Source organism: Carcharodon carcharias, assembly GCF_017639515.1.
Source record: "Carcharodon carcharias isolate sCarCar2 chromosome 37 unlocalized genomic scaffold, sCarCar2.pri SUPER_37_unloc_16, whole genome shotgun sequence".
Classification (NCBI taxonomy): domain Eukaryota; kingdom Metazoa; phylum Chordata; class Chondrichthyes; order Lamniformes; family Lamnidae; genus Carcharodon; species Carcharodon carcharias.
This window is the reverse complement of record NW_024470765.1, coordinates 33,726-54,890: the sequence shown is the minus strand read 5'-3', so window position 1 is coordinate 54,890 and position 21,165 is coordinate 33,726. Positions and strand designations below refer to the sequence as shown.

The window sequence follows — 21,165 nt, the reverse complement described above, 5'->3', positions numbered from 1 at the left end:
TGACCAATCGGCGGGGGGGGGGGGGGGTGGCGGTGAGATCAGGAGGGGGGGCGGGGAGGTGGTAAATGTACAAAGAGGGAAAATAAGAAGGCGGTGGTGGGGGGGGGTAGGAATGCAGGAGTAATTAGACAGTTTGACCAAAGGGCTAGCAGGGAGGGTGATGGGCCAAATGGCCTCCTCTGTCTCACTCTGTGCATCTCTCCTTGGCAGACGGCCCTGATCATGTTGGCCCTCGCCCAGCTCAGCTTCGGATTTGCACTCCGCCTCTCCAGAGTCTCGGAGGTGACCAAGCTCGGGGTCCCCTGGTGGCTGGCACTGCTGGTGAGTGGCCGGCCGGAGGGTGGTCACTCGGTGACCCTGTCCCCTCCGCCCTCCGACCTCCGCTCGGCCGGGGGGGAGGGGGTGGTGGGGGTGGGGAAGCTGCAAGGACCCAGGTCAGGGAGCTGGAAGTCTCACAGCAAACACGAGGAGGCCATTCAGCCCCTCGAGGCTTTTACACAGGGATTGAGAAACCTAGTACCCCTCCCTCCCTATCTCTGTAATCACCTCCATCCCCCCTCCCTATCTCTGTAACCTCCTCTAGCCCCCCTCCGTATCTTTGTAAACACCTCCAGCACCCCTCCCTATCTCTGTGACCTCCTCCTGCCCCCCTCCTTATCTCTGTAAACTCCTCCAGCCTCCTCCCTATCTCTGTAACCTCCTCCAGCCTCCTCCCTATCTCTGTAACCTCCTCCAGCCCCTACAACCCTCCCTATCTCTGTAACCTCCTCTAGTCCCTACACCCCTCCCTATCTCGGTAACCTCCTCAAGCCCATACAACACTCCCTATCTCTTTAACCGCCTCCAGCCCCTACACCCTCCCTATCTCTGTAACCTCTTCTAGTCCCTACAACCCTCCCTATCTCTGTATCTTCGGCCAGCCCCGACAACCCTCCCTATCTCTGTAACCTCCTTCAGCCCCTACACCCCTCCCTAACTCTGTAATCTCCTCCAGCACCGAAAACCCTCCCTATCTCTGTAACCTCCTCCAGCCCCTACACCCCTCAAAATCTCTGTAACCTCCTCCAGCCCCTACACCCCTCCCAATCTCTGGAACTTCCTCCAGCCCCTACAAACCTCCCTATCCCTGTAACCTCCTGCAGGCTCTACACCCCTCCCTATCTCTGTAACCTCCTCTAGTCCCTACAACCCTCCCTATCTCTGTAACTTCGGCCAGCCCCTACAACCCTCCCTATCTCTGTAACCTCCTTCAGCCCCTACACCCCTCCCTAACTCTGTAACCTCCTCCAGCCCGTACACCCCTCAAAATCTCTGTAACCTCCTCCAGCCCCTACAAACCTCCCTATCCCTGTAACCTCCTGCAGGCTCTACACCCCTCCCTATCTCTGCAACCTCCTCCAGTCCCTACAAACCTCCCTACCTCTGTAAACTCCCCCAGCCCCAGAACTCTCACTATCTCTGTAACCTCCTCCAGCCCATACACCCCTCCCTATCACTGTAACCTCCTCCAGCCCCTACAATCCTCCCTATCTCTGTAACCTCCTGCAGCCCCTAAACCCCTCCCTATCTCTGTACCCTCCTCCAGCCCCTACACCCCTCCCTATCTCTGTAACCTCCTCCAGCCCCCACAACCCTCATTATCTCTTTAACCTCCTCCAACCCCTACAACCCTCCCTATCTGTGCAACATCCTTCAGCCCCTACAACCCTCCCTATCTCTGTAACCTCCTCCACCCCCTACAACCCTGCCTATCTCTGTAACCTCCTCCACCCCCTACAACCCTGCCTATCTCTGAAACCTCCTCCCGCCCCTACAACCCTGCCTATCTCTGCAACCTCCTCCCGCCCCTACAACCCTCCCTATCTATGTAACCTCCTCCAGTCCCTACAACCTTCCCTATCTCTGTAACCTCCTCCAGCCCCTACAAACCTCCCTAACTCTGTAACCTCCTCCATCCCCTATGTCCCTCCCTATCTCTGTAAACTCCACCAGTCCATACACCCCTCCCTATCTCTGTAACATCCTTCAGCCCCTACAAACCTCCATATCTCTGTAACCACCTCCCACACCTACACCCCTCCCTAACTCTGTAACCTCCTCCCGCCCCTACAACCCTCCCTATCACTGTATCCTCCTCCTGCCCCTAGACACCCTCCCTATCTCTATAACCTCCTCCAGTCACTACAACCTTCCCTATCTCTGTAACCTCCTCCAGCCCCTACACCCCTCCCTATATCAGTAACCTCCTCCAAACCCTACACCCATCCCTATCTCTGTAACATCCTCCATTCCTACAACCCTCCCTATCTCTCTATCCTCCTCCAACCCCTACAACTCTCCCTATCTCTGTAACCTACTCCAGCCCCTACATCCCTCCCTATATCTGTAAACACCTCCAAACTCTACTCTCCTCCCGATCTCTGTAACTTCCTCCAGCCCCTACAGCCTTCCCTATCTCGGTAAACTACTGCAACCCCTACACTCCTCCCTATCCCTGTAGCCTTCTCCAGTCCCAACCAACCTCCTTATCTCTGTAACCTCCACCAGCCCCCTACAACACTCCCTATCTCTGTAACTTCCTCCAGCCCCTATAACCCTCCCTATCTCTGTAACTTCCTCGAGCCCCTACAAACCTCCCTGTCACTGTAACCTCCTCCAGCCCCGACACCCCTCCCTATCTCTGTAACCTCCTCCAGTCTCCTACACCCCTCCCTATCTCTGTAACCTCCTCCATCCCCTACTCCCCTCCCTATCTCTGTAACCTCCTCCAGCCCCTACACCCCTCCCTTCTCTTTAACCTCCTCCAGCCCCTACAGCCCTCCCTATCTCTGTAACCTCCTCCAGCAACTACACCCCTCCCTATCTCTGTAACCTCCTACAGCCCCTACACTCCTCCCTATCTCTGTAACCTCCACCAGCCCCTACACCCCTCCCTATATCTGTAACTTCCTACAGCGACCAACAACCCTCCCTATCTCTGTAACCTCCTCCAGCCCCTACACCCCTCCCTATGACTGTAAACTCCTCCAGCCCCTACACCCCTCCCTATCTCTGTAACCTCTTCCAGCCCCTACAACCCTCCCTATCTCTGTAACCTCCTCCAGTCCCTACACCCCTCCCTATCTCTGTAACCTCCCCCAGTCCCTACAACCCTCCCTATCTCTGTAACCTCCTCCAGTCCCTACACCCCTCCCGATCTCTGTAACCTCCTCCAGCCCCTACAACCCTCCCTATCTCTGTAACCTCCTCCAGCCCCTACAATCCTCCCTATCTCTGTAACCTCCTCCAGCCCCTACAACCCTCCCTATCTCTGTAACCACCTCCAGCCCATACACCCCTCCCTATCTCTGTCACCTCCTCCAGCCCCTACAACCCTCCCTATCTCTGTAACCTCCTCCAGCCCCTACACCCCTCCCTATCTCTGTAACCTCCTCCAGCCCCTACACCCCTCCCTATCTCTGTAACCTACTCCAGCCCCTACACCCCTCCTTATCTCAGTAACCTCCTCCAGCTCCTACACCCCTCCCTATCTCTGTAACCTCCTCCAGCCCATAAACCCCTCCCTATCTCTGTAACCTCCTCCAGCCCCTACACCCCTCCCTATCTCTGTAACCTCCTCCAGCCCCTACAACCCTCCCTATCTCTGTAACCTCCTCCAGCCCCTACACTCCTCCCTATCTCTGTAACCTCCTCCAGCCCCTACAACCCTCCCTATCTCTGTAACCCTCCTACGTCCCTCCGAGATCTCTGCGCTCCTCCGATTCCAGCCTCTTGACCATCCCCCCGATTTTAATCGCTCCACGTTTGGCGGCCGTGCCTTCAGCTGCCTGGGGGTGGATCCTGAGCTCTGGAATTCCCTCCCTAAACCTCTCCGTCTCCCTCTCTCTCTCTCTCACTCAATCTCTCTCTATCTCTCTCTCTCTCTCTCACTCTCTCTATCACTCTCACTCTCTCTGTCTCTCTCACTCTCTCTCTGTCTCTTTCTCTTTCTCTCTCTATCTCTCTCACTCTCTCTGTCTTTCTCTCCCTCTATCTCATCCTCTCTCTGTCTCTCTCTTTCTCTCTTCTCTCTCTGTCAATCTCTCACTCTCTATCTGTCTCTCTCTCTTTCTCTCACTCTCTCAATCCCTCTATCTCTCACTCCCTCTATCTCTCTCTCTCTGTGTCTATCTCTTTATCTATGTCCCCCACTATCTATCCATCCCACTCTCTACCTCTCTCCATCTCTCTCTCTGTCTCTCTCTCACTCCCTCTCTCTCACTCTCTCTCACTCTCTCTCTCTCTATCCCACTCTCTCTCTATCTCACTCTCACTCTCTATGTTTCTCTCTCTCTCTTTCTCTATTTATCTCTCTCTCTCTATCTATCTTTCTAGCTCTCTATCTCTCTCCGTCTCTCTCTCTCACTCTCTCTATCTCTCTCACACTCTCTATCTCCCTCACACTCTCTCACTCTCACTCGCTCTCTGTCTCTCTCTCGCTTTCTCCCCCTCTCTCTCTCTGTCTTTCCCCGTCTCTCTCACTCTCTTTCTTTCTCACTCTCTCTGTCCCTCTCTCTCTATCTCACTCTCTCTATCTCACTCTCTCTCTCTCACTCTCTCTCTCTCATTCTCTCTATCTCTCTCTCTCTATCTGTCTCACCCTCACTCTCGCTCTCTTTGTCTCTCTCTCTTTCTCTCCCTTTCTCTCTCTATCTCTCCCTGTCTCTCTCACTCTCTCACTCTCTATTTCTCTCTGTCTCTCTCCCTCTGTCTGTCTCTCTCTTTCTCACTCTCACTTTCTGTCTCTCTCTCTCTCTATTTCTCTTCGTCACTCTCTCTCTCACTCTCTCTCACACTCTCTATCTCTCTCACTCTCTCTATCTCTCTTACCCCCTCTCTCTTTCTCTCCCTCTCTCTCTCTATCTCTCTCCGTCTCTCTCTCTCTCTGTCTCTATCTCACTCTCTCTATCGATCTCTCTCTCTCTATCTCTCTCTCTATCTCTCTCCGTCTCTCTCTCACTCTCGCACTCTCGCACTCTCGCATTCTCTCTATTTCTCTCACTCTCTCTCTATCTAACTCTCTCTGTCTCTCTCCCTCACTCTCTCACTCTCTCTCTATCTCACTCTCTCCCTATCTATCTCTCTCTCTCTATCTCTCTCCGTCTCTCTCTCTCTCTGTCTCTCTCGCTCACTCACTCTCTCTCTCTCACTCTCTCTATCTCTCTCACTCTCTCTCTCTCTTTGTCTCTCTCTCTTTCTCTCCCTCCCTCTCTCTCTCTATCTCTCCCCGTCTCTCTCACCCTCACTCTCTTTCTCTCTCTATCTCACTCTCTCTCTCTCTCTATCTATCTCTCTCCATCTCTCTCTCTCACTCTATCTCACTCTCTCTCACTCACTCTCTCTCTCTCTGTCTTTCTCTCTCTATCTCACTCTCTCTGTGTCTATCTATCTCTCTCTATCTCTCTCCTTCTCTCGCTGTCTCTCTCTCTCTCTCACTCTGTCTCTCACTCTCTCTCTCACTCTCTCTCACTCTCTCTATCTCTCTCATCCTCTCTCACTCTCTCTCTTTGTCTATCTCTTTCTCTCCCTACTCTCTCTATCTATCTCTCTCCATCTCTCTCACTCTCTCTGTCTCTCTCTCTCTCACTCTCACTCTCTGTCTCTCTCTCTCTCACTCTCACTCTCTGTCTCTCTCTATCTCTTTCTCACTATCTCTCTCTCTCTCTCACTCTCTCTCTCACTCCTTCTTTCTCTCTCTCTCTCACTCTCTCTCACTCTCACTCTCACTCTCACTCTCACTCTCACTCTCACTCTCACTCTCACTCTCACTCTCACTCTCTCTATCTCTCTCTCTGTGTCTGTCTCTCTCTTTCTCACTCTCACTTTCTCTCTCTCTCTCTCTCTATGTCTATCTCTCTCTCTCACTCTCTCTCTCTCACTCTCTCTTTCTCTCTCTCTCACTCTCTCTCACTCTCACTCTCTCCATCTCTCTCACCCTCTCTCACTCTCTCTCTGTCTCTCTCTCTTTCTCTCCCTCTCTCTCTCTAACTATCTCTCTCCGTCTCTCTCACTCTCTCTTTCTCTCTGTCTCTCGCTCCGTCTCTCTCACTCTCTCTTTCTCTCTGTCTCTCTCTCTCTGTCTGTCTCTCTCTTTCTCACTCTCACTTTCTCTCTCTCTCTCTCTATGTCTATCTCTCTCTGTCACTATCTCTCTCACTCTCTCTCTCACGCTCTCTATCTCTCTCACTCTATCTCTCTCACCCCCTCTCACTCTCTCTCCGTCTCTCTCACTCTCTCTCACTCTCTCTGTATCTATCTCACTCTCTCTATCTCTCTCTGTCTTTCTCTCTCTCTGTCTTTCTCTCTCTCTGTCTCTCTCTCTCACTCTCTCACTCTCTCACTCTCTCTCCCTCACTCTCCCTCTCACTCTCACTCTCTCTATCTCTCTATTTCTCTCACTCTCTCTCACTCTCTCTCTATCTCACTCTCTCTGTCTCTTTCTCGCTCTCTCACTCTCTCTCTCTATCTCACTCTCTCTCTCTATCTATCTCTCTCTCTCTCTCTCTCTCTATCTCACTCTCTCTCTCTATCTATCTCTCTCTCTCTATCTCTCTCCGTCTCTCTTTCTGTCTCTCTTACTCTCTCACTCTCTCTATCTCTCTCACTCTCTCTACCTCTATCACCCTCTCTCACTCTCTCTCTCTCTCACTCTCTGTCTGTCTCTCCCTCTCTGTCTCTCTCTCTCTTTCTCATTCTCACTTTCTCTCTATCTCTCTCCGTCTCTCTCTCTCTCTCTCTCTCTCACTCTCTCTCTCTCACTCTCTGTCTCACACTCTCTCTCTCTCTCTCACTCTCTCTTTCTCTCTCACTCTCACTCTCTCTAATTTCTCCCACTCTCTCTAATCTCTCTCTCTGTCTCTCTCTCTCTTTCTCACTCTCACTATCTCTCTATCTCTCTCTCTCTTTCTCAATCTCACTTTCTCTCTATCTCTCTCCGTCTCTCTCTCTCACTCTCTCTCTCACTCTCTCTCTTACACTCTCTGTCTCACACTCTCTCTCTCTCTCACTCTCTCTCTGTCTCTGTCACTCACTCTCTGTCACACTCTCTCTCTCTCTCTCACTCTCTCTCTGTCTCTGTCACTCACTCTCTGTCACACTCTCTCTCTCTCACTCTCCCTCTCTCTAATTTCTCTCACTCTCTCTAATCTCTCTGTCTGTCTGTCTCTCTCTTTCTCTCTCTCTAACTTGCTCTCCATCTCTCACTCTCTCTAACCTGTCTCACTCTCTCTAATCTCTCTCTCTAACTCTCTCTCTCTCTCCGTCTCTCTCGCTCTCACTCTTTCTCTCTCTCTCTCTCCTTCTCTCTCTCTCGCTAACTCTCTCTCTAACTCTCTCTCTATCTCTCTCACTGTCTCTCTCTCTATCTCTCTCACTGTCTCTCTCTCCGTCTCTCTATCTCTCTCACTCTCTGTCTCCCTCTCTTGCTCTCCCTCTCTCTCTCACTCACTCTCTCTCTCTCTCCGTCTCTCTATCTCTCTCACCCTCTCTTTCACTCTCTCTCTCCTCCTTTAAGGTGCTCCTGAAAACCTCATGCTTTAACCGAGTGATTTGTCTTCTGTCCCTGACATCTCACCATGTGGCTGAGTTCCTGTTTGGTTCTCAGGTTCTGTTTGATTATCCATTTTGTGGACCAGTTGGGTCACTTCCACTGCCTGAATTAGGGGAATGAATGTGGGACGTTGTTATTAGTACTTTGCTCTGTGACCATCTTGTGTCTTACAGTTAATAGTTTCAGGGTCTCTGGCAGTTGAATGTGAACACCAGCCTAAAAAACCTCTTGTAAGTACTGAAAACAACATTCTCACTTACATAACAGCTTGGCCTATCACAGTCCCTCTTTGAGGATCGAATCATATCGGGCATGAAATGTAGTAAAAATGTCACTGGTGGAAACTTCCGATGAAGGGATTCTCTCTGTTATAGGCATATATAACGTTAAAGGATTAACAGACATTAGTTAGGCCACACTGGGAGTCACTGTGCACAGTTCCGGTCTCCGTATCACACTGGGATTCAATGTGCACAGTTCCGGTCTCCGTATCACACTGGGATTCACTGTGCACAGGTCCGGTCTCCGCATCACACTGGGATTCACTGTGCACAGTTCCGGTCTCCGTATCACATGGGGAGTCACTGTGCACAGTTCCGGTCTCTGTATCACACTGGGAGTTACTGTGCACATTTCCGATCTCCATATCACACTGGGAGTCACTGTGCACAGTTCCGGTCTCCGTATCACACTGGGAGTCACTGTGCACAGTTCCGATCTCCGTATCACACTGGGAGTCACTGTGCACGGTTCCGGTCTCTGTATCACACTGGGAGTTACTGTGCGCAGTTCCGGTCTCCGTATCACACTGGGAGTCACTGTGCACAGTTCCGGTCTCTGTATCACACTGGGAGTCACTGTGCACAGTTCCAGTCTCCCTATCACACTGGGATTCACTGTGCACAGTTCCGGTCTCTGTATCACACTGGGAGTTACTGTGCACATTTCCGATCTCCATATCACACTGGGAGTCACTGTGCACAGTTCCGGTCTCCGTATCACACTGGGAGTCACGGTGCTCAGTTCCGGTCTCCGTATCACACTGGGAGTTATTGTGCACAGTTCCGATCTCCGTATCACACTGGGAGTCACTGTGCACGGTTCCGGTCTCTGTATCACACTGGGAGTTACTGTGCGCAGTTCCGGTCTCCGTATCACACTGGGAGTCACTGTGCACAGTTCCGGTCTCTGTATCACACTGGGAGTCACTGTGCACAGTTCCAGTCTCCCTATCACACTGGGATTCACTGTGCACAGTTCCGGTCTCTGTATCACACTGGGAGTTACTGTGCACATTTCCGATCTCCATATCACACTGGGAGTCACTGTGCACAGTTCCGGTCTCCGTATCACACTGGGAGTCACGGTGCTCAGTTCCGGTCTCCGTATCACACTGGGAGTTATTGTGCACAGTTCCGATCTCCGTATCACACTGGGAGTCACTGTGCACGGTTCCGGTGTCTGTATCACACTGGGAGTCACTGTGCACAGTTCCGGTCTCTTTATCACACTGGGAGTCACTGTGCACAGTTCCAGTCTCCCTATCACACTGGGAGTCACTGTGCACATTTCCGGTCTCCGTATCACACTGGGAGTTACTGTGCACAGTTCCTGTCTCCGTATCACACTGGGAGTTACTGTGCACAGTCCCTGTCTGGGTATCACACTGGGAGTTACTGTACACAGTTCCGGTCTCCGTATCACACTGGGAGTTACTGCGCACAGTTCCGGTCTCTGTATCACACTGGGAGTTACTGTGCACAGTTCCAGTCTCCATATCACACTGGGAGTCACTGTGCACAGTACCGGCCTCCGTATAAAGCTGGGAGTTACTGCGTACAATTCCGGTCTCCGTATCACACTGGGAGTCACTGTGCACAGTTCCGGTCTCCGTATCACACTGGGAGTCACTGTGCACAGTTCCGGTCTCCGTATCACACTGGGAGTTACTGTGCACAGTTCCGGTCTCCGTAACACACTGGGAGTCACTGTGCACAAATCCGGTCTCCGTATCACACTGGGGGTTACATGCACAGTTCCGGTCTCCGTATCACACTGGGAGTTACTGTGCACAGTTCCGGTCTCCGTATCACACTGGGAGTCACTGTGCACAGTACCGGTCTCCGTATAATGCTGGGAGTTACTGTGTACAATTCCGGTCTCCGTATCGCACTGGGAGTCACTGTGCACCGTTCCGGTCTCCGTATCACACTGGGCGTCATTGTGCACAGTTCCTGTCTCCGTATCGCACAGGGAGTCACTGTGCACAGTTCCGGTCTCCGTATCACACTGGGAGTCACTGTGAACAGTTCCGGTCTCTGTATCACACTGGGAGTTACTGTGCACAGCTCCGGTCTCCGTATCTCACTGGGAGTCACTGTGCACAGTTCCTGTCTCCGTATCACACTGGGAGTCACTGTGCACAGTTCCGGTCTCCGTATCACACTGGGAGTCACTGTGCACAGTTCCGGTCTCCGTATCACACTGGGAGTCACTGTGCACAGTTCCGGTCTCCGTATCACACTGGGAATCACTGTGCACAGTTCCGGTCTCTGTATCACTTTGGGAGTCACTGTGCACAGTTCCGGTCTCCGTATCGCACTGGGAGTTACTGTGCACAGTTCCGGTCTCTGTATCACACTGGGAGTCACTGTGCACAGTTCCGGTCTCCGTATCACACTGGGAATCACTGTGCACAGTTCCGGTCTCTGTATCACTTTGGGAGTCACTGTGCACAGTTCCGGTCTCCGTATCGCACTGGGAGTTACTGTGCACAGTTCCAGTCTCTGTATCACATTGGGAGTCACTGTGCACAGATCCGGTCTCCGTTATCCCACAGGGAGTCACTGTGCACAGTTCCGGTCTCCGTATCGCACTGGGAGTTACTGTGCACAGTTCCAGTCTCTGTATCACATTGGGAGTCACTGTGCACAGATCCGGTCTCCGTTATCCCACAGGGAGTCACTGTGCACAGTTCCGGTCTCCGTATCACACTGGGAGTCACTATGCACAATTCTGGTCTCCCTATCACACTGGGAGTCACTGTGCACAGTTCCGGTCTCTGTATCACATTGGGAGTTACTGCGCACAGTTCCGGTCTCCGTATCACACTGGGAATCACTGTGCACAGTTCCGGTCTCTGTATCACACTGGGAGTCACTGTGCACAGTTCCGGTCTCCGTATCACACTGGGAATCACTGTGCACAGTTCCGGTCTCTGTATCACTTTGGGAGTCACTGTGCACAGTTCCGGTCTCCGTATCGCACTGGGAGTTACTGTGCACAGTTCCAGTCTCTGTATCACATTGGGAGTCACTGTGCACAGTTTGGGTCTCCGTATCCCACAGGGAGTCACTGTGCACAGTTCCGGTCTCCGTATCACACTGGGAGTCACTGTGCACAGTTCTGGTCTCCGTATCACACTGGGAGTTACTGTGCACAGTTCTGGTCTCCGTATCGCACTGGGAGTTACTGTGCACTGTTCCGGTCTCCATATCACACTGGGAGTCACTGTGCACTGTTTGGGTCTCCGTATCACACTGTGAGTCACTGTGCACAATTCCTGTCTCCGTATCACACTGGGAGTCACGGTGCACTGTTCGGGTCTCCGTATCACACAGGGAGTCACTGTGCACAGTTCCGGTCTCCGTATCACACTGGGAGTCACTGTGCACAGTTCTGGTCTCCCTATCACACTGGGAGTCACTGTGCACAGTTCCGGTCTCTGTATCACATTGGGAGTCACTGTGCACAGTTCCGGTCTCCGTATCACACTGGATGTCATTGTGCACAGTTCCGGTCTCCGTATCACACAGGGAGTCACTGTCCACTGTTTGGGTCTCTGTATCACACTGGGAGTTACTGTGCACATTTCCGGTCTCCGTATCACACTGGGAATCACTGTGCACAGTTCCGGTCTCTGTATAACACTGGGAGTCACTGTGCACAGTTCCGGTCTCCGTATCACACTTGGAGTCACTGTGCACAGTTCCGGTCTCTGTATCACACTGGGAGTCACTGTGCACAGTTCCGGTCTCCCTATCACACTGGGAGTCACTGTGCACAGTACCGGTCTCCGTATAATGCTGGGAGTTACTGTGTACAATTCCGGTCTCCGTATCGCACTGGGAGTCACTGTGCACAGTTCCGGTCTCCGTATCACACTGGGCGTCATTGTGCACAGTTCCTGTCTCCGTATCGCACAGGGAGTCACTGTGCACAGTTCCGGTCTCCGTATCACACTGGGAGTCACTGTGAACAGTTCCGGTCTCTGTATCACACTGGGAGTTACTGTGCACAGCTCCGGACTCCGTATCTCACTGGGAGTCACTGTGCACAGTTCCTGTCTCCGTATCACACTGGGAGTCACTGTGCACAGTTCCGGTCTCCGTATCACACTGGGAGTCACAGTGCACAGTTCCGGTCTCTGTATCACACTGGGAGTCACTGTGCACAGTTCCGGTCTCCGTATCGCACTGGGAATCACTGTGCACAGTTCCGGTCTCTGTATCACTTTGGGAGTCACTGTGCACAGTTCCGGTCTCCGTATCGCACTGGGAGTTACTGTGCACAGTTCCAGTCTCTGTATCACATTGGGAGTCACTGTGCACAGATCCGGTCTCCGTTATCCCACAGGGAGTCACTGTGCACAGTTCCGGTCTCCGTATCACACTGGGAGTCACTATGCACAATTCTGGTCTCCCTATCACACTGGGAGTCACTGTGCACAGTTCCGGTCTCTGTATCACATTGGGAGTTACTGTGCACAGTTCCGGTCTCCGTATCACACTGGGTGTCATTGTGCACAGTTCTGGTCTCCGTATCACACAGGGAGTCACTGTCCACTGTTTGGGTCTCTGTATCACACTGGGAGTTACTGTGCACAGTTCCGGTCTCCGTATCACACTGGGAATCACTGTGCACAGTTCCGGTCTCTGTATCACTTTGGGAGTCACTGTGCACAGTTCCGGTCTCCGTATCGCACTGGGAGTTACTGTGCACAGTTCCAGTCTCTGTATCACATTGGGAGTCACTGTGCACAGTTCCGGTCTCCGTATCCCACAGGGAGTCACTTTGCACAGTTCCGTCTCCGTATCACACTGAGAGTCACTGTGCACGGTTCTGGTCTCCGTATCACACTGGGAGTCACTGTGCACAGTACCGGTCTCCGTTTAACGCTGGGAGTTACTGTGTACAATTCCGGTCTCCGTATCTCACTGGGAGTCACTGTGCACAGTTCCGGTCTCCGTTTCACACTGGGAGTTACTGTGCACAGTTCCCGTCTCCGTATCACACTGGGAGTCACTGTGCACAGTTCCGGTCTCTGTATCACACTGGGAGTCACTGTGCACAGCTCCGGTCTCCGTATCTCACTGGAAGTCACTGTGCACAGTTCCTGTCTCCGTATCACACTGGGAGTCACTGTGCACAGTTCCCGTCTCCGTATCACACTGGGAGTCACTGTGCACAGTTCCGGTCTCCGTATCACACTGGGTATTACTGTGCACAGTTCCGGTCTCCGTATCACACTGGGAGTTACTGTGCACAGTTCCGGTCTCCGTATCACACTGGGTATTACTGTGCACAGTTCCGGTCTCCGTATCACACTGGGTATTACTGTGCACAGTTCCGGTCTCCGTATCACACTGTGAGTCACTGTGCACAGTTCCTCTCTCCGTATCACACAGGGCATCACTGTGCACAGTTCCTGTCTCCGTATCACACTGGGAGTCACTGTGCACAGTTCTGGTCTCCGTATCACACTGGGAGTTACTGTGCACAGTTCTGGTCTCCGTATCACACTGGGAATCACTGTGCACAGTTCCAGTCTCTGTATCACACTGGGAGTTACTGTGCACAGTTCTGGTCTCCGTATCGCACTGGGAGTTACTGTGCACAGTTCCGGTCTCCATATCACACTGGGAGTCACTGTGCACTGTTTGGGTCTCCGTATCACACTGGGAGTTACTGTGCACAGTTCTGGTCTCCGTATCGCACTGGGAGTTACTGTGCACAGTTCCGGTCTCCATATCACACTGTGAGTCACTGTGCACAATTCCTGTCTCCGTATCACACTGGGAGTCACGGTGCACTGTTCGGGTCTCCGTATCACACAGGGAGTCACTGTGCACTGTTTTGGTCTCCGTATCAAACTGGGAGCTACTGTGCACAGTTCCGGTCTCCGTATCACACTGGGAGTCACTATGCACAGTTCTGGTCTCCCTATCACACTGGGAGTCACTGTGCACAGTTCCGGTCTCTGTATCACATTGGGAGTCACTGTGCACAGTTCCGGTCTCCGTATCACACTGGGTGTCATTGTGCACAGTTCCGGTCTCCGTATCACACAGGGAGTCACTGTCCACTGTTTGGGTCTCTGTATCACACTGGGAGTTACTGTGCACAGTTCCGGTCTCCGTATCACACTGGGAGTCACTGTGCACAGTTCCGGTCTCTGTATCACACTGGGAGTCACTGTGCACATTTCCGGTCTCCGTATCACACTGGGAGTCACTGTGCACAGTACCGGTCTCCGTATAATGCTGGGAGTTACCGTGTACAATTCCGGTCTCCGTATCACACCGGGCGTCATTGTGCACAGTTCCTGTCTCCGTATCGCACAGGGAGTCACTGTGCACAGTTCCAGTCTCCGTTTCACACTGGGAGTCACTGTGAACAGTTCCTGTCTCTGTATCACACTGGGAGTCACTGTGTACAGTTCCGGTCTCCGTATCTCACTGGGAGTCACTGTGCACAGTTCCTGTCTCCGTATCACACTGGGAGTCACTGTGCACAGTTCCGGTCTCCGTATCACACTGGGAGTCACTGTGCACAGTTCCGGTCTCTGTATCACACTGGGAGTCACTGTGCACAGTTCCGGTCTCCGTATCACACTGGGAATCACTGTGCACAGTTCCGGTCTCTGTATCACTTTGGGAGTCACTGTGCACATTTCCGGTCTCCGTATCGCACTGGGAGTTACTGTGCACAGTTCCAGTCTCTGTATCACATTGGGAGTCACTGTGCACAGATCCGGTCTCCGTTATCCCACAGGGAGTCACTGTGCACAGTTCCGGTCTCCGTATCACACTGGGAGTCACTGTGCACAGTTCTGGTCTCCGTATCACACTGGGAGTTACTGTGCACAGTTCCGGTCTCCATATCACACTGGGAGTCACTGTGCACTGTTTGGGTCTCCGTATCACACTGTGAGTCACTGTGCACAATTCCTGTCTCTGTATCACACTGGGTGACACTGTGCACTGTTCGGGTCTCCGTATCACACAGGGAGTCACTGTGCACTGTTTTGGTCTCCGTATCAAACTGGGAGCTACTGTGCACAGTTCCGGTCTCCGTATCACATTGGGAGTCACTGGGCACAGTTCCGGTCTCCGTATCACACTGGGAGTCACTATGCACAATTCTGGTCTCCCTATCACACTGGGAGTCACTGTGCACAGTTCCGGTCTCTGTATCACATTGGGAGTTACTGTGCACAGTTCCGGTCTCCGTATCACACTGGGTGTCATTGTGCACAGTTCTGGTCTCCGTATCACACAGGGAGTCACTGTCCACTGTTTGGGTCTCCGTATCACACTGGGAGTTACTGTGCACAGTTCCGGTCTCCGTATCACACTGGGAATCACTGTGCACAGTTCCGGTCTCTGTAACACACTGGGAGTCACTGTGCACAGTTCCGGTCTCCGTATCACACTGGGAGTCACTGTGCACAGTTCCGGTCTCTGTGTCACACTGGGAGTCACTGTGCACAGTTCCGGTCTCCGTATCACACTGGGAATCACTGTGCACAGTTCCGGTCTCTGTATCACTTTGGGAGTCACTGTGCACAGTTCCGGTCTCCGTATCGCATTGGGAGTCACTGTGCACAGTTCCGGTCTCTGTATCACACTGGGAGTCACTGTGCACAGCTCCGGTCTCCGTATCTCACTGGAAGTCACTGTGCACAGTTCCTGTCTCCGTATCACACTGGGAGTCACTGTGCACAGTTCCCGTCTCCGTATCACACTGGGAGTCACTGTGCACAGTTCCGGTCTCCGTATCACACTGGGTATTACTGTGCACAGTTCCGGTCTCCGTATCACACTGGGAGTTACTGTGCACTGTTTGGGTCTCCGTATCACACTGTGAGTCACTGTGCACAGTTCCTGTCTCCGTATCACACTGGGAGTCACTGTGCACAGTTCTGGTCTCCGTATCACACTGGGAGTTACTGTGCACAGTTCTGGTCTCCGTATCACACTGGGAATCACTGTGCACAGTTCCAGTCTCTGTATCACACTGGGAGTCACTGTGCACAGTTCCAGTCTCCGTATCACACTGGGAGTCACTGTGCACAGTTCTGGTCTCCGTATCACACTGGGAGTTACTGTGCACAGTTCTGGTCTCCGTATCACACTGGGAATCACTGTGCACAGTTCCAGTCTCTGTATCACACTGGGAGTTACTGTGCACAGTTCTGGTCTCCGTATCGCACTGGGAGTTACTGTGCACAGTTCCGGTCTCCATATCACACTGGGAGTCACTGTGCACTGTTTGGGTCTCCGTATCACACTGTGAGTCACTGTGCACAATTCCTGTCTCCGTATCACACTGGGAGTCACGGTGCACTGTTCGGGTCTCCGTATCACACAGGGAGTCACTGTGCACAGTTCCGGTCTCCGTATCACACTGGGAGTCACTATGCACAGTTCTGGTCTCCCTATCACACTGGGAGTCACTGTGCACAGTTCCGGTCTCTGTATCACATTGGGAGTCACTGTGCACAGTTCCGGTCTCCGTATCACACTGGGTGTCATTGTGCACAGTTCCGGTCTCCGTATCACACAGGGAGTCACTGTCCACTGTTTGGGTCTCTGTATCACACTGGGAGTTACTGTGCACATTTCCGGTCTCCGTATCACACTGGGAATCACTGTGCACAGTTCCGGTCTCTGTAACACACTGGGAGTCACTGTGCACAGTTCCGGTCTCCGTATCACACTGGGAGTCACTGTGCACAGTTCCGGTCTCTGTATCACACTGGGAGTCACTGTGCACAGTTCCGGTCTCCGTATCACACTGGGAATCACTGTGCACAGTTCCGGTCTCTGTATCACTTTGGGAGTCACTGTGCACAGTTCCGGTCTCCGTATCGCTCTGGGAGTTACTGTGCACAGTTCCAGTCTCTGTATCACATTGGGAGTCACTGTGCACAGTTCCGGTCTCCGTATCCAACAGGGAGTCACTGTGCACAGTTCCGGTCTCCGTATCACACTGGGAATCACTGTGCACAGTTCCGGTCTCTGTATCACTTTGGGAGTCACTGTGCACAGTTCCGGTCTCCGTATCGCACTGGGAGTTACTGTGCACAGTTCCAGTCTCTGTATCACATTGGGAGTCACTGTGCACAGTTCCGGTCTCCGTATCCCACAGGGAGTCACTGTGCACAGTTCCGTCTCCGTATCACACTGAGAGTCACTGTGCACGGTTCTGGTCTCCGTATCACACTGGGAGTCACTGTGCACAGTACCGGTCTCCGTATAACGCTGGGAGTTACTGTGCACAATTCCGGTCTCCGTATCGCACTGGGAGTCACTGTGCACCGTTCCGGTCTCCGTATCACACTGGGCGTCATTGTGCACAGTTCCTGTCTCCGTATCGCACAGAGAGTCACTGTGCACAGCTCCGGTCTCCGTATCTCACTGGAAGTCACTGTGCACAGTTCCTGTCTCCGTATCACACTGGGAGTCACTGTGCACAGTTCCCGTCTCCGTATCACACTGGGAGTCACTGTGCACAGTTCCGGTCTCCGTATCACACTGGGTATTACTGTGCACAGTTCCGGTCTCCGTATCACACTGGGAGTTACTGTGCACAGTTCCGGTCTCCGTATCACACTGGGAGTTACTGTGCACTGTTTGGGTCTCCGTATCACACTGTGAGTCACTGTGCACAGTTCCTCTCTCCGTATCACACAGGGCATCACTGTGCACAGTTCCTGTCTCCGTATCACACTGGGAGTCACTGTGCACAGTTCTGGTCTCCGTATCACACTGGGAGTTACTGTGCACAGTTCTGGTCTCCGTATCACACTGGGAATCACTGTGCACAGTTCCAGTCTCTGTATCACACTGGGAGTTACTGTGCACAGTTCTGGTCTCCGTATCGCACTGGGAGTTACTGTGCACAGTTCCGGTCTCCATATCACACTGGGAGTCACTGTGCAATGTTTGGGTCTCCGTATCACACTGTGTGTCACTGTGCACAGTTCCTGTCTCCGTATCACACTGGGATTCACTGTGCACTGTTCGGGTCTCCGTATCACACAGGGAGTCACTGTGCACTGTTTGGGTCTCCGTATCACACTGGGAGTCACTGTGCACAGTTCTGGTCTCCGTATCACACTGGGAGTTACTGTGCACAGTTCTGGTCTCCGTATCGCACTGGGAGTTACTGTGCACAGTTCCGGTCTCCATATCACACTGGGAGTCACTGTGCAATGTTTGGGTCTCCGTATCACACTGTGTGTCACTGTGCACAGTTCCTGGCTCCGTATCACACTGGGATTCACTGTGCACTGTTCGGGTCTCCGTATCACACAGGGAGTCACTGTGCACTGTTTGGGTCTCCGTATCACACTGGGAGTCACTGTGCACAGTTCTGGTCTCCGTATCACACTGGGAGTCACTGTGCACTGTTTGGGTCTCCGTATCACACTGTGAGTCACTGTGCACAGTTCCTGTCTCCGTATCACACTGGGAGTCACTGTGCACTGTTCGGGTCTCCGTATCACACAGGGAGTCACTGTGCACTGTTTTGGTCTCCGTATCAAACTGGGAGCTACTGTGCACAGTTCCGGTCTCCGTATCACACTCAGAGTCACTGTGCACAGTTCCAGTCTCTGTATCACACTGGGAGTTACTGTGCACAGTTCCAGTCTCTGTATCACTTTGGGAGTCACTGTGCACAGTTCCGGTCTCCGTATCCCACAGGGAGTCACTGTGCACAGTTCTGGTCTCCGTATCACACTGGGAGTCACTGTGCACAGTTCTGCTCTCCGTATCACACTGGGAGTTACTGTGCACAGTTCCGGTCTCCGTATCACACTCAGAGTCACTGTGCCCAGTTCCAGTCTCTGTATCACACTGGGAGTTACTGTGCACAGTTCCAGTCTCTGTATCACATTGGGAGTCACTGTGCACAGTTCCGGTCTCCGTATCCCACAGGGAGTCACTGTGCACAGTTCTGGTCTCCGTATCACAATGGGAGTCACTGTGCACAGTTCTGCTCTCCGTATCACGCTGGGAGTTACTGTGCACAGTTCCGGTCTCCGTATCACACTGGGAGTCACTGTGCACAGTTACTGTCTCCGTATCACACTGGGAGTCACTGTGCACAGTTCCTGTCTCCGTATCACACTGGGAGTCACTGTGCACAGTTACTGTCTCCGTATCACACTGGGAGTCACTGTGCACAGTTCCTGTCTCCGTATCACACTGGGAGTCACTGTGCACTGTCCCTGTCTCCATATCACACTGGGCATCTCTGTGCACAGTTCCGGTCTCCGTATCACACTGGGAGTCAATGTGCACAGTTCCGGTCTCTGTATCACACTGGGTGTTAATGTGCACAGTTCCGGTCTCCGTATCACACTGGGAGTCACTGTGCACAGTTCCGGTCTCTGTATCACACTGGGAGTCACTGTGCACAGTTCCGGTCTCCGTATCACACTGGGAGTCACTGTGCACAGTTCCGGTCTCTGTATCACACTGGGAGTCACTGTGCACAGTTCCGGTCTCCGTATCACACTGGGAGTCACTGTGCACAGTTCCGGTCTCCGTATCACACTGGGAGTCACTGTGCACAGTTCCGGTCTCCGTATCACACTGGGAGTCACTGTGCACAGTTCCGGTTTTGGCTGATTGACTAATGCTGATCCCTTCTCCTTTGCCTCTGGTTGGCTACTAGTGATGTCTTCTGATTGGATACTGGTGATGGCCTCTGCTGATTGGCTGCCTGCGATGTGTTCTGCTGATGGCTTCTGCTCATTGGCTGCTGGAGACAGCTCCTGATTGGCTCCTGCTGACGGGTTCAGCTGATAACCTACTGGTGACCGCTTCTGATTGGCTACTGGTGACAGCTTCTGATTGGCTACTCGTGACGGCTTCCACCATTTGGCTATTGGCCTTTGCTTCTGCTGATTGTCTTCTAACGATGGCTTCTGCCCATGGGCTATTGGTGATGTCTCCTGATTGGCCACTGGTGATGTCTGCTGATGGGCGACTGTTGTTGGCTTTAGCTGATTGGCTGCTGGTGACACTATCTGCTGATTGGCTGCTTGTGGTGGTTTCTGCAGCAGACCTGCTGATTGGCTGCCGCTGTTGAAGTCTTGTGTTGATTGGCTGACAGCAGTGCCCCAATGGATGAAGGTGACCCCTCAATGGGCCTGGCTGATATAGTTTTACACCAATGGGAGTCACCGAATCCCCTCGATGCGGTTTTAGACTCTGTTATTGGAGGGTTCACCCCCTACATTTCCCCCTCGGCTAGGTGACTGCCTGCCTTGCGGCCAATGTCATCAATGCCATTGCTTCGGCCATCGGAATTCTCCTTTACATCTCCGACGTGACCGATTGGGATTACTACCACCATCTCCACGATGAAGCAACCAGGAGGTTCGAGGTAAGCCTCGAGTTTCCTGCAGCCCCACCACCCCCCCCCCCCACCCCCACCAGAGTCACCACTGGGAGGAGGGAGCGAGGTCCGGGAAAAATGTTAGTTCCAGCCCAGCCTGAGGCTCACTCGCTCTCTCTCCCCCTCATTAACCCTGACTCGCTCTCTCTCCCCCTCACTATCCCTCACTCGCTATCTCTCCCCCTCACTATCCCTCACTCGCTATCTCTCCCCCTCACTATCCCTCACTCGCTATCTCTCCCCCTCACTATCCCTCACTCGCTATCTCTCCCCCTCACTATCCCTCACTCGCTATCTCTCCCCCTCACTATCCCTCACTCGCTATCTCTCCCCCTCACTATCCCTCACTCGCTATCTCTCCCCCTCACTATCCCTCACTCGCTATCTCTCCCCCTCACTATCCCTCACTCGCTATCTCTCCCCCTCACTATCCCTCACTCGCTATCTCTCCCCCTCACTATCCCTCACTCGCTATCTCTCCCCCTCACTATCCCTCACTCGCTATCTCTCCCCCTCACTATCCCTCACTCGCTATCTCTCCCCCTCACTCGCTCTCTCTCCGTCACTATCCCTCACTCTCTCCCTCTCCCCCTCACTATCCCTCACTCGCTCTCTATCCCCCTCACTATCCCTCACTCTCTCTCCCCCTCACTATCCCTCACTCTCTCTCCCCCTCACTATCCCTCACTCTCTCTCCCCCTCACTATCCCTCACTCTCTCTCTCCCGCTCACTATCCCTCACTCGCTCTCTCTCCCCCTCACTATCCCTCACTCGCTATCTCTCCCACTCACTATCCCTCACTCGCTATCTCTCCCACTCACTATCCCTCACTCTCTCTCTCACCCCCTCACTATCCCTCACATTCTCTGTCCTGTCACTATTC

At 52.9% G+C, this 21,165-nt stretch overlaps 1 long non-coding RNA gene across 1 annotated transcript; it reads left to right on the top strand.

Annotated features, from left to right (window-relative positions):
* Positions 1 to 268: 268 nt before the first annotated feature.
* Positions 269 to 20,238, top strand: LOC121274677. The gene is made up of 3 exons (XR_005942278.1): positions 269 to 321; positions 7,762 to 7,818; positions 20,138 to 20,238. It is a non-coding gene; the product is annotated as an uncharacterized LOC121274677 (long non-coding RNA).
* Positions 20,239 to 21,165: the final 927 nt, after the last annotated feature.